Source organism: Phyllostomus hastatus, unplaced genomic scaffold (genome assembly GCF_019186645.2).
Source record: "Phyllostomus hastatus isolate PE091 unplaced genomic scaffold, TTU_PhHast_1.1 phas_scaffold_1674, whole genome shotgun sequence".
Classification (NCBI taxonomy): Eukaryota; Metazoa; Chordata; class Mammalia; order Chiroptera; family Phyllostomidae; genus Phyllostomus; species Phyllostomus hastatus.
The window spans coordinates 4,608,878-4,622,980 of NW_025334011.1; the positions used below are offsets into that span (position 1 = coordinate 4,608,878).

At 36.9% G+C, this 14,103-nt stretch overlaps 1 protein-coding gene across 1 annotated transcript in view; it reads right to left on the reverse strand.

Annotated features, from left to right (window-relative positions):
• Positions 1-13,525, reverse strand: part of CXCL11 (C-X-C motif chemokine ligand 11) — a 34,008-nt gene extending 20,483 nt beyond the window's left edge. The window contains exon 1 of the mRNA XM_045858092.1: positions 13,436-13,525. The gene's annotated coding sequence lies outside the window, so the exon portion shown is untranslated. The remainder of the gene's footprint in view (positions 1-13,435) is intronic.
• Between the last annotated feature and the right edge of the window lie 578 nt (positions 13,526-14,103).

Consider the following 14,103-nt stretch of genomic DNA (forward strand, 5'->3'; position numbering starts at 1 on the left):
AAGATTAAGTAGAATCAGACTTCATTTAGAATTTAGCCAAGAACTTCTGTTGTAGCTCTCATGAATGTTTTGATTAGTGCGAATACCTTTTCCACCTTAGTATCGAGATTACCTATTTATTTATTTTTTAAAAACTCAAACTGGTAGCCATTGTAACAATGCCTTTGTATTTTTAAATTGTATTTGGGTTTCTGTTCTTTAAAATCAAAGAAAGATTATGGTGTGTGGAATACTGTAGATAGGAGCTTTGGGAGTCTGAATGAGTTACCAGATAGTGCAGACACTGCACCTGAGCTTTCTATAACGGCTAGAAGCAGAGGGTTCCACAGGGTATATATTGCTGTAAGCAGGGGTGTCCAGCCCACAGCCCAGGAAGGCTACGAATGAGGCCCAAGTAGTAAATTTACTTAAAACCTTTTTTTCTGTTCATTAGTTTTCATTAGTGCTTGTGTATTTAATGTGTGGCCCAAGACAACGTTTTCTTCCAGTGTGGCCCAGACATGCCAAAAGGTTGGACATCTGTGCTCTAAAGAAAGATTCCATCTTTGAGTGATATAGAAAGTTGATAAATTGCATATATTAACAGTTATTAACTCAGTAAGCTTTAAAACTCTGGGAATCAATCATTGCTGATGCATCTGGATAGAGAAATTCATTTCTATCTTTCTGTCATCTTGAGGAAAAAAAGAAAGAAAAGAAACTAGTTATTTAAAAGGTGAGAAAAAGAGCAGGAATTTCCTACCTATTTATATACATACACACACTACAGGCACAGCAAGCATGTAGTCTTGTGCAGAAGCAACTTACGTTTGTCTTTTTCCATAGTTAGGGCATTTCCCACTACATTTTGAATTCAGATTTGTAAACAGCAATACTGGCTTTTTTTTCTGTTGCCTTTGGGTTCACGGTGCAGTGGAAGAATCTAAAGGCAGATATTTGCTTTGGAAAGTCCAAAGGCCCAAGTTTTTTTAGTTTTCTCACTGTCTTCCCTTCCCTTTCTCTTTTTTTCCTTCAATATTTATTCACATCCCCAATCCTTTTCTTTCTTTCTTCATTCTTACTTTTTCATTCCTTTTATTGATGTTTTATTAATGTTGCATAGAGATATAAAACACTACATATCATAATTTTCACTAATAAATACAACTGTAAATAAAAACAAACTACTTTAAAATATTTTAACCAAATGTTGATGGACTTATTCTCAATTAAGTATGTAGTTTGAAACAAACCTACAGCTACAAACAACTAAATTTTATGATTACCATATTCTTCCATTATATAGTCATTTATCAAAGAAAAATTAATGCCAAATAATAGTTTGATTCATCAGGAAATTTTCAGCATTTATAAATGCAATATGTTCCTTTTACTTCACTTACTGTCATCATGCTTAGCACTTACCTTCACCCTGGAGGAGGATGGGTACATTGTTATGACCCATTCTGAGCCTGCTTCTCCTGACTCCTGACTCTGGGCGTGGCAAACAGGAGCATAATTATCTCAGATTACCCTGAAGATTTCTTCAGAGTTGTTAGTTATTCCTAAAACTACTCTAGCAAATGCTTTTCCTTTCTGGAAATACTGTGATTCAAATCATGTTATTCCCCCCAATCCAAGCTCTCTATTCTCTGTAATAACTTCTCAGGTACTTCTAAAATTTTAGAGGGCAAGACTTTTCAGAAATCATCCTACTCGCAAGCTGGAAGCAAATTCAGTTATTTTGCAGGTCTTGCTACAGGCCAGAAGTGATTATTTGAGAAATTATCCTAATTTGAAAACAGAGAGGACACATATAAAAAGAAATGAAGTGACTTATTAACAGCCCCTGACATTTGTTTAGCACTTTGACTTTATGAATTACAATGTACCATACAATCTAATGTACAAATACAGTTTTTGTGTGGTAGGCAGGGCAGATATCCTTTTACAAATGAAGACACTGAAGCTCAGACACGAGTCACTTGCTGAGGGTGGCACAAATAGAAACCAATGTCGTTAGAACTTAAACTCAGATTCTTTGATTTCCCAGCACACAGCACCTCTCCTTGTCACACCACAGTGACTCTTACTAGCTCAAGCATGGCAAGGAGCATTGCAGCCGTCTGTAACACCGTACACTAAAACTTGGCTCGGTGTTCACTCTGGAGATGCCTTGAAGTCTGAGGAAAATGAATACAGTTGCCTTGGATGTGCAGTCCATGATCATTTTCAGTGGTGTCTTGGTAGTCCTAATGACTTTGATACATGATAACTGGTGTGTGAATAACTACATAATTTCCATAATTATAAACACAAGTGTTGATGGTAATAAATTGGAGACAAGCAACCAGAGTGTTCGTTATCAATAGTTCCAATGAGAATGTACATTATTCAACTTTCAGAAATGCATATTCAAGAACAACCTTGTTTAAAATATCAATGCAAAGCAGATTTTAAGATTCTGATTTTTCTATAAGAAATTTTCAAGCTTTATTTATTAAAATTTTTAAAATCATTTGTTTTAGCTATCTTAAATTTTTTTCTCCTATAAACAGTGTTTTGCTCTTTGGAAGTCAACATCTTATGACTTAGCCTCCTTTTAAACAGAATTTGCTGATTTTTAGAAGGCCTTCACCATGGGCATGATCTTAGTGGAAACATTCATGAATTGATGCAGTGAAAGTCAAGAATCTGTGAATTATTGGTTAGAAAATCAGAACTACTTTCCTGTACATGTTAAAATGATGACGGAAATTGTTAAACTTGAGAGGTCTCTTCAGGGCAGAAGCCTTGTCGGATCTATCTTCTCTCCTCGCCTTGCATAAGATAAAGTCTTTTTTTCCCCTTCAAACATATATATTTTTATTGAGGTATAATTAACATATGACATTATATTAGTGTCAGGTGTACAACATAATTCAATATTTAAGTATATTACAAAATGATTACCACAATAAGTCTACTTAATATTTGACACCATACATAGTTACAGATTTTTTTCATGTGAGAACTTTAAGAGCTGCTCTCTTAGCAACTTCCAAATATGCAGTACTGTATTAACTATAGTCACTATGCTGTATATTACATCCCCATGACTTACTTTATAATTGGAAATATGTACCTTTTGACTTCCTTTACTCATTTTGCTCCTCAACCCCAGGTCTGTGACAGCCACTGGTCTGTTCTGTAGCTATGAGTTTGGTGGTTTATTACTTATTTTTTAATATTCCACATGTAAATAAGATCAAGTAGAGTCTTAATATATGTATGTAATTCTTAACTTATGAAATAAAATTAACTTTTAAAGTTACTAAAATTCAAGCCCAAGAGTACTATAGCACTTAACCATTATATTAATAATAGAATGTTTCAAAGTTGTTGCCTTAACTTTCTTCTCTCCTTCCTTTTTATTTCTGGTCATGAGGCACTGCAGATCTGTCCTTCAATCTATTCTAGGGCAAGGAAGGGTAAATTGGGACAGTTGTGATTTCAGGAAAACCTGGTAATTGCAAAGGACAGTGAGGGGGAGACAAAGAAATGGGAGACTTCCATATCCCATGCAGTGCTGCTGGATTGAAAAAGGGAGTCTTCCTGGCTAGGGAACCAGTCTGCTGATGCTGAGATGGTATGTAAAGGATATGTAATCATCAGTGTGCTAAAGGGTGGATTAGGATTAATTATGAAGGAATCTTGAGTTATAAAGTCAAATATCTATTTCCAAATTTTATTAGCATTGTCATATAGTCTACTTAAATCTTTCATTGATAAATGAGAAGTTTTCATTCATTCATTCTAATCCTACAGAAGTTTAGGAAGGAAGCCCTTTAAAAAAAATCTTGATTAACTACCCCAGAGACTGGTACAAACAGTATGAAACGACTGGAATGTCTATAACTGTAATAACAAAACAACAACAAAAACCCCCCAAATACCCAGCAGCTGTGGTGAGACAGTACATCCGTTTGAAAGGTGATGGTTTTCATTGGGAGGAGCAGCAGGGTTTGGGATGGAGACTAGAGAGACCTTTCCAGACTATGTCTTAACAAGATAGTTCTTATTTTTAAAGTATTATGGGTTTCAAGATTATCAGTCATAAACCAAATTCAGATGTTAAGATTGTTTTCAAAACAGCACTACTACATTAACAGTTATTTCAATTAGTGTATCCTTCATTTCAACAGGATTTTTTAAATGCTTTTGAGGCCCTAAGTTCCTTGAGCATCCTTATAACCAGTGTTTTGAACTCTGCATCTGATAGATTGCTTATTTCCATTTCATTTAGCTCTTTTTCTGGAGTTTTGTTCTGTTCTTTCATTTGGGCTGTGTTTCTTTGTCTCTTCATTTTGGCAGCCTCCCTGTGTTTGTCAAGGCTGCTTTGACTCTGTGTCTTGGTAGTGTGGCCTAATGTAGTAGATGTCCCGTAGGGTCCAGTGGCACAGCCTCCCATATCACACCAGCTGGGTACTCGAGGTGCACCATTTGTGTGGGTTGAGTACATCCTCTTCTTTGTAGTTGAGCCTTGGTTGCTGTTGGCAGATCAATGGGAGGGATTTATCTAGGCCAGTCAGCTGTGTGGACTGGCTGTGAACACTTATTACCAACTTCCACCATCTGTGGAGGATCAGCTGTGCTGTGGCAGGTTGGTGATGCTCAGATGTGGTCTGTAGCTGTCCACTGGATGCACTGGCCCTGGGGCTTGCCGGGTGGTGCTGGCCAAGGTGAGTGAGTCTGAGTAGGTGAATCTGTGTGTGAGTTCTTTAAGAGGAACTACTTGGAGCTCCTGCACTTTCTTCCACCAACTTAATTCCCACAGGTTTTTGCAGCCAGAAATTGTGGGGACTTATCTTTCCGTCACTGGAACCCTGGGCTGGTGGGCTTGGTGTGGGGCTGGGACTCCTCACTGCCAAGATACCCTCCTGAATTTTTATCCATCATACGTGGGTGTGTGACCAGCCTGTTCCACGTCTGCACTCCCAACCAGTCTGGATGGATGTGGTTTCTTTAATTCTGTAGTTGTCAGACTTCCATTCAACTCAATTTCTGACAGTTCTGAGTGATGGTGGTTCTGTATTTTAGTTGTAATGTTGATGTGGTTGTGTAAAGAGATAAGCCATGTCTGCCTATGTCACCATCTTGACCAGAAGTGCCACCCTAACAATTAAAATACATTCTAAAAACAAATGTGTTTTGAATTATCCACCATTGGATTGATTATCTATGGTATATGTTTGCCTCCATTCAAAAGATAATTTAGAATTGACTTTAGGGTACTCATAATAATTACCTTAATTAACTCTGCCATGTAAAATCACTGAAGAAAAGAAATTGTGTCACATGTTCTTCCTTTCCTACCTACCATTTATTTCCTTTCCTTCATTTTCCCTTCCCTTTATCTCTCTCCCTGAGGCTGAACTTTTCATTTTACCCTGGCAAGAAATGTTGGCTGAATATGAGAACCTGACAGCAAGTTTCAGGCCTCTTTTCCAATTCTTTCCCAGTTAAGCAGTCTTTCCTTTGATTATAAAGAGTGTAGGGTGCTATTCTGAGACCCTGATGTGTAACAGGTTTGGTTAGGGTGGTGAGAGAGTGAGGGGGTCATTTATGAAGTGGGTGGCAACTTATTTCCTGCAGCTCCAGATCAATCAGCACTTTGATATAGAGTTTGTTGAAAGCTTCACTTAGGTTGGATTATGACCCAAACATGGAGAAGTCAGAAGTATGACATTAAAATAGCCAGAGGTTTGGTGAAATTCTGTGAAAGACTAAAGGAGTAGAGGTGATTTAATTTAAGGAGGAAAAGCCAAGCTAAGTACTAGTCATCAGGCAAATGAGTGTATGAAAAGAGTATTTATTGGTCTCTGCATTAGAAATTATGGATCTAATCTAGTCTCTACTAGCTAATTAAAGTATTCCCTGAATCTTAATTTTATACTTTGGGAAATAAGAGGGCATTGGATTAGGTGATTTGTAATTTCCCTTTAAATTCTATAATCTGTGCATTGGAGTCTATCGGTAGTCTTTCAGACTGTTAAGCCCCTTTTTCTTGAGCTTCTCTTCCTTTGGTTTCTGTTATATTGTACTCATGGTTTTCCTCCTGCCTGTGGCTGTTTCTTCTTTGCAGGTCCACCTCCCCTTCCCTGTTAATTATATTTTCAGGCTTCAGACCTAGGCAGTCTTTTTTTTTTTTTTAGTTTTTAAAATATATTTTATTGATTATGCTATTATAGTTGTCACAATTTTTCCTACTTTTGTCTTCAACAGTTAGCATACTGAATTCAAGACTAAACACAAAAGATTATATACCACCATCAAGCAGAATGAATTCCAAGGATGCAAGGAGGGTTCAGCACCCACAAATAAATCAATATGATATACCACACTAACACAAAGATAAAGGATAAAAATTATATGATCATATAAACAGATGCGTGAAAAAAGATTTGACAAAATTCAGTATCATTTATGATGAAAACTCTCAACAAATTATGTATAGATAGAGGGAACATACCTCAACATAATAAAGGATATATATACAAAACAACAGCTAGCATCATACTTAATGGTGAAAAGCTGAACGTTTTTACTCTAAGATCATGAACAAGATGAGGATGCCCACTTTCGTCATTTTCATTCAACATGGTATTGGAATTTCTAACCACAGCAGTCAGGAAAGAAAAATTAAAATCATCCATGTTGGAAAGGAAGAAATAAAATTGGCACTATCTGCATGTGACATGATACTGTATATACATAGGAAACCCTAAAGACTCCACCAAAAACTAACAGAACTAATAAATGAATTTACTTAAGCTGCAGGATACAAAATCAATATACAGAAATCTGTTGCTGTTCTATACAGTAATAATAAAGTTTAAAAAAGGAGAAATTAAGAAAAATAATCTCTATTTACAATTGCATCAAAAAATTACCTAGGGCCTTGGCTGGTGTGGCTCAGTGGATTAGTGCCAGCCTGTGAACTGAAAGGTTGCTGGTTCAATTCCCAGTTAGGGCACATGCCTGGGTTATGGGCTAGGTCCTAGTTGGGGGCACAAGAGAGACAACTTATTGAGGTTTCTTCCTCTTTTTCCCCCTCCCTTCCCCCCTCACTAAAAGATAAGTAAAATCTTTTTTAAAAAATCACCTAGGAATAAATTTAATCAAGGCAGTGAAAGACCAGTACACTGAAAACTAGAAAAGGTTCATGAAAGAAATTGAAGGAGGCAAGAAAAAAATTAAAAGATATTCTGTGCTCATGGATTGGGAGAATTAATATTGTTAAAATGTTTGTGCTGCCCAAAGCAATCTACAGATTCAGTGCAATCCCTATCAATATTCTAATGTCATTTTTACAAAACTAGACAGATTCAAAAATTTGTATGGAACCACAAAAGACCCCCAAAGCCAAAGCAGTCTTGAGAAAGAAGAACAAAGCTGGAGGTACTATGCTCCTTGATTTCAGTCTACATTACAAAACTATAGTAATTGAAACAGTATGATATTGGCATAAAAAGAGACACATAGATTAATAGAACAGAATAGAGAGCCCAGAAATAAACCCACACATGTATGGTCAATTAATTTATGATAGAGAAGGCAAGAATATACAATGGGGAAAGGATAGTCTCTTCAATAGGTGGTATTAGGCAAACTGGACAGCCACATGTAAAAGAATGAAACTAGCCCTGATGGGTGTGGCTGAGTGTGTTGGGTATCATCTTGCAAACTGAAAGGTCACTGGTTCAATTCCAAGTCAGTGCACATGCCTGGATTGCAGGCCAGGTTCCTGATTGGGGGTGTGTAAGAGACAACTGATCCATGTTTCTGTCACACATTGATGATCTTCTCCCTCTCTCTCTCCCTCCCCCTCTCTCTAAAAATAAATAAATAAAATCTTTAAAAAAAAGAATGAAACTAGACCATCATCTTACACCACACATAAAAATTAACTCAAAATTATTAAAGGCTTGAATTTAAGACTTAAAACCATAAAACTCCCAGAAAGAAAGATAGGGGGTCATCTCCTTAACATTTGTCTTGGTGATGAATTTTTGGATCTAACTCTAAAAGCAAAGGCAACAAAAGCAAAAATAAACAAGTGGAACTATATCAGATTAAAAAGTTTTACAGCAAAGCAAACTGTCAATAAAATGAAAAGGCAGCCCACTGAACAGGAGAAAAAAGTTGCAAATTTTATATCTAATAAAAAGTTAATATAGAAAATATATGAAGAACACAGGCAACTCAATAGCAAAAAAGAAAAAAAAAATGAACCCACACAGTCCAATTTAAAAAATAGGCAGAGGACCTGAATAGACTTCTTTCCAAAGACATATAGATGGTCAATAGGCACATAAAAAGGTATTCAACATCACTAATTATCAGTGAAATGAAAATCAAAACCACAATGAGATATCACCTCACATTTGTTAGAATGGCTATAATCAAAAAGAAAAGAAATAACAAGTGTTGGAGAGGATATGGAGAAAGGGGAGCCATTGTACATTGTCTGTTGGTGGGAATGTAAACTGGCATAGCCACTATGGAAAACAGTATTGAGGTTTTTCAAAAAATTAAAAATAGAACTACCATATGATCTAGGTATTTCATTTTGGGTAATTATCTGAAGAAAATAGAAACACTACTTTGAAAAGATATATGTACTCTATTCCATTGCAGCATTATTTATAATAGGCAAGATACAGAAAAAAGGTAAGTGTCCACTGATGGATTAAATGGATAAAGAAAATGTGTTGTATATACTATTCAGCCATAAAAGGAAGGAAATCTTGATACTGTGACAATATGGATGGACCTTGATGGTATTGTGCTAAGTGAAATAACTCAAAGAAAAATGAATACTGTATGATTTCACTTATAGGTGAAATCTAAAAAAAACCCCCCAAAAACAAATGGAGAAAAACAAAACCAAACACACAGATACTGAGAACAAATTAGTAGTTACCAAAAAGGAAGGTGATTGGGGGTGAGCAAAATGGGTGAAGGGGGTTTATTGTATGGTGACAGAAGTTAATTAGACTGGTTGAGGTGATCACTTTGTATACAAATATCAAATTATTATGTTATATACCTGAAACTAATGTTACATGACAATTTTACCTCAATTAAAAGAAAACAAGATAGCAAACCAAAGCATTAAAAAGAAAAGGAATATAAGTTGTGACACCGTAAAAGTCCTAGAGGGAAACATAGGCAGGAAAATCTCAGATATTCCATGCAGCAATATTTTCATTGATAATGTACCCTGGAGCAAGGGACATAAAGGAAAGAATAAATAAATGGGACCTCATCAAATTAAAAAGCTTCTGCACAGTTAAAGAAAACATCAGCAAAATGAAAAGGGAGCCAACTGTATGGGAAAACATATTTGCCAATGATACCTCAGACAAGGGTTTGATCTCCAAAATATATAAAGAACTCATATGACTCCACTCATAACCCAATTAAAAAATGGGCAAAAGACCTGAACAGACACTTCTCCAAGGAGGACGTACAGAGAACCCAGAGACACATGAAAAAATGCTCAGCATCACCAGCCATCAGAGAGATGCAAATTAAAACCCCAATGAGATACCACTTCATGCCGGTGAGAATGACCATCATGAACAAATCAACAAACAACAAGTGTTGGGGAGGATATGGAGAAAAGGGAACCCTAGTGCACTGTTTGTGGGAATGCAGACTGGTGCAGCCACTGTGGAAAACAGTATGGAATTTCCTCAGAAAACTAAAAATGGAACTGCCTTTTGATCCAGCAATTCCATTGCTTGGGATTATATCCTAAGAATCCTGAAACACCAATTCAAAAGAACCTATGCACCCCAATGTTCGTAGCACAATTTACAATAGCCAAATGTTGGAAGCAACCTAAGTGCCCATCAGTAAATGAGTGGATCGAAAAACTGTGGCACATTTACACAATGGAATACTACACAGCAGAAAGAAAGAGGGAGCTCCTATCCTTTGTGACAGCATGGATGGATCTGGATAGCATTATGCTAAGTGAAATAAGCCAGGCAGTGAAAGACAAATACCATGTGATCTCACCTATAAGTGGAACCTAGTCAACAAAACAAACAAACAAGCAAGCAAAATATAACCAGAGATATTGAAATAAAGAAAAATCTGACAGTAACCAGAGGGGAGGTGGGAGGGGATAATAGGGGGAAAGGGGAGAAGGGTCTTCAGGAACAACTATAATGGATACATGGACAAAACCAAGGGGGGAGGGTGGAATCAGGGGAAGGAGTTGAGGACAGCTGGGGTAGAGGGGTAGGGGGTAAATGCAGACAACTGTACTTGAACAATAAAATAATTTTTTAAAATATAGTTTATTGATTATGCTATTACAGTTGTCCCATTTGCCCCCTTTATTCCCCTCCACCCTGCATACACTCTCCCACCCACATCCCCCCTTTAGTTCATGTCCATGTGTCATAAGTTCTTTAGCTTCTACATTTCCCATACTATTCTTACCCTCCCCCTGTCTATTTGCTACCTATCATCTATGCTACTTATTCTCTGTACTTTTTCCCCCTCTCTCCTCCTCCCACTCCCCTGTTGCTAACCCTCTGTGTGATCTCCATTTCTGTGATTCTGTTCCTGTTCTAGTTGTTTGCTGAGTTTGCTTTCCTTTTTGTTTTAGGTGTGGTTGTTAATAATTGTGAGTTTGCTGTCATTTTACTGTTCATGTTTCTTATTTTCTTTTTCTTAGATAAGTCCCTTTAACATTTCATATAATAAGGGCTTGGTGATGATGAACTCCTTTAACTTGACCTTATCTGAGAAGCACTTTATCTGCCCTTCCATGCTAAATAAAGGCTTTGCTAGATAGAGCAATCTTGGATGTAGGTCGTTGCCTTTCATGACTTGGAATATTTCTTTCCAGCCACTTCTTGCCTGTAAGGTCTCTTTTCAGAAATCAGCTGACAGTCTGATGGGAACTCCTTTGTAGATAACTGCCTCCTTATTTCTTGCTACTTTCAAGATTCTCTCCTTCATTTTAATCTTGGGTAATGTAATTATGATGTGCCTTGGGTGGGAGGTAAATGCAGACAACTGTACTTGAACAACAATAAAATAATTTTTAAAAAAATAAGAAAAGGAAAGGTACCAGACCCATTTATGTAATCATCAACTCTTCTCATCTACAAGAGGGACTATCCCTTTTTAGTTTTGCTTCCTTTTTTAAAAAGAGCTAGGATTTCCTGTTCCAGAAGGGAGTAGAATTTAAATTAAAAAGCATCACATTATCTTCAGTTTCCTTTTAAGTTTGAATGATGTTCCAACAATAGTTATTTCATGGGGGTTTCCAGCTTTGAGAAATGAGTCAATAATTAAACTCTTTATTACAACTTTAGCTATGCCCAGGGAGAGAGTTCTGCTCTGTTCTTCACATTATACAAAATTCTCACCTTATTCATAGTGCTCTTCTATGCATTTAAAAGGAAATGTACAGGGCTACAAGTAAAACTCATTCTTCCTTTTATTCTCCTCTTACTTCCACAGGGCCTTTCTAATCAGTGAATCATATCCTGCTTGTCCTTGTTTAGTGTCCTTAATCCACAAGATCCTATGCAATTTTGGACATCTTATAGCTGATAAATAAATAAGAATAGCTTATTTTCCATCCCATTTAAGAGTCCCTCCCCCTTTTTTTGGCCCTGGTTGGTATGGCTCAGTGGATTGAGCACTGACCTGTGAATTGAAAGGGTGCTGGTTTGATGCCTGGTCAGGGCACATGGTTTGATGCCTGGTCAGGGCACATGGTTTGATGCCTGGGTTGCAGGCCAGGTCCCCAGTTGGCAGGTGTGTGAGAGGCAACTAATTGATGTTTCTCTCACACATTATTGTTTCTGTTCCTCTTTCTCCCTCCCTTCCCCTCTAAAAATAAATAAAAGTAAAATCTTTAAAAAAATTAAATAAATAAGTAGAGGCTCTTTTTTTCTCCCTAAATCTATGTTAATCAATTCTGGTTATTTGGAGAAAAAAAATTGCAGCTCAAAATATAGCTATTGCTTCAACTGCTTTTAACAAATAAAATGTTTTAAAAATATATGGCCATTACATAGATAATAATGATGATAATTACATTTCCACGGTATATAAAAAGGGAACTACATAGAGGTGGTGTTTTACTACTTGAGGAGAAGCACGTTTGGATGGAAGGAAGTAATGAATTAGGGCATGTGGAGAATAAATAAATGAAGGAATGATGGACTGGATCTGGCTTGACATTAATAGAGTCTCTATCACTGGGTCGGGCAGCATGGCAGTTGGATTAGCCTGCTCTCTAAAGGTTGTCCAGTCCTGCTTCCTGCCAAGATTTTAATGAGGTTTAACTGTAATCCTTTTCTTACCTCCATCATACGTTGTGGCAAGTTTTAGTACATCAGCATGGTAAAGACACGAATGTATAGCCAAATGGTTTTCTAGAAGTTTCTGACAAAGGAGATAGAGGTTTTGGTTGTTATTTCCACCTCCAATCTTGCAATTTCAGTCATTGTCATTGTTGTGGAAAAGTTTTTAAAAATTTTTTAAATCCTTACCTGCAGATACGCTTTTTTTTTAATTTAAGAGAGAGAGATAGGAAAACATTGATGTGAGAGAGAAACATCGATCTCACATTGAGTGGTTGCCTCCTATATGCAACCGACTGGGGATTGAACCTGCAATTCATGTATGTGCCCTGACCGGGAGTCAAACCTGCAACCTTTTGGTGTACATGGGATGATGCTCCAACCAAGCCACCCGTCCAGGGCTTTCAGAGAAAACCTTAAAAGGTATTTGAGGACCTACATGACATGGACTCTTTACCTCTCTGACCTCATCATCATCTCTACACTTAACTCAGCTACATTCACTTCTGAGTCACCCCAGTTTTCCTCAGACGTGGCAGGAAGGCTCCCACTTCTGTCTAGCTCAGTGTTGGCCAAAAGTAAGCCACACGTGCAATTTTTAAATTTCTAGTATCCACATTTAAAAAGAAAAAAGCAAGTGAAGTTAATTTTATTAATATACTATGTTCAACCCAATATATTTAAATAAGTTTTACTTTCTTTTTTCTCCTTACTACGTGTTTGAAACCTGTATTATACTGGCAGCACATCACTTTTGGACACTGAATTTTTTTCAGAGATAACTTGATCTGTATTTAGAGTTTATAAAATTTATTGTTGTAACAGATCCACATTCATGAGTTGATCCAAACATACTTAAATTTTTTTAATAAATCAAGGTAACAGTTTTTAAATTTAAATAAAATTAAGTGAAATACAATTAAAAATTAAGTTCCTTAGTTACCAAGTCATATTTCAAGTGCTCAGTAGCCATAGGTGTTATTGGACAGTGCTATTCTAGCTATTGTCTGTAATGTACAAGGGGGGACCCCAAAACCCAGAATTTATTTATAAACAAATTGTATATTTATTCTTACCTGTTTAAACTTCAGTCACCTTCAAAGTACTCTCCATTTGGTGCAGTACACCTACTGAGACGTTTTTCCACTGCTCTAAACAGTTTTTGAACTTGTCGATTTTTAGGCTTTTTAGTGCTTCTGCTGTTTTTTGTTTCACCTCTTCCACATATGCAAAATGTTTCCCTTTAAGGACTTTTTTCATCCAGGGAAATAAAAAAAAGATGCTCTGGTTGAGCTCAGGTGAATAGGAGGGTGGGGCATGGGTGTCATACCATTTTTGGTCAAAAATTGCTAAACACTCAGTCCAATGTAGGCAGGTGTGCTCATAAATTACCCACCATGAAATGGGCAAAAGTGTTGAAAGAGTCTTAAAAAAAAATGCACTGAAGCTGAATGCAGCCTCTCACCAAGATGTCAGCTGATACATTGTTACAGATGGATTCCCAGAATACTCACCTAGCAGGCAGAAGCCTGTACTACAAGGGGCCTCTTCTCCAAAAAATAATTCCATTTCTTTGTCCCCCCCACCACACCCTGCACACTTTTCTACAGATAACCACTTGGCTAACTGCCTCACCTCCAAGTTTTTGCACAAATCTCACTCTTAGTGAGGCCTATCTTGACCACTCTATTTATTTCTACAACCTCCCCCTGGTTCTCCACATTCCACACTTCTAATCTGCCCC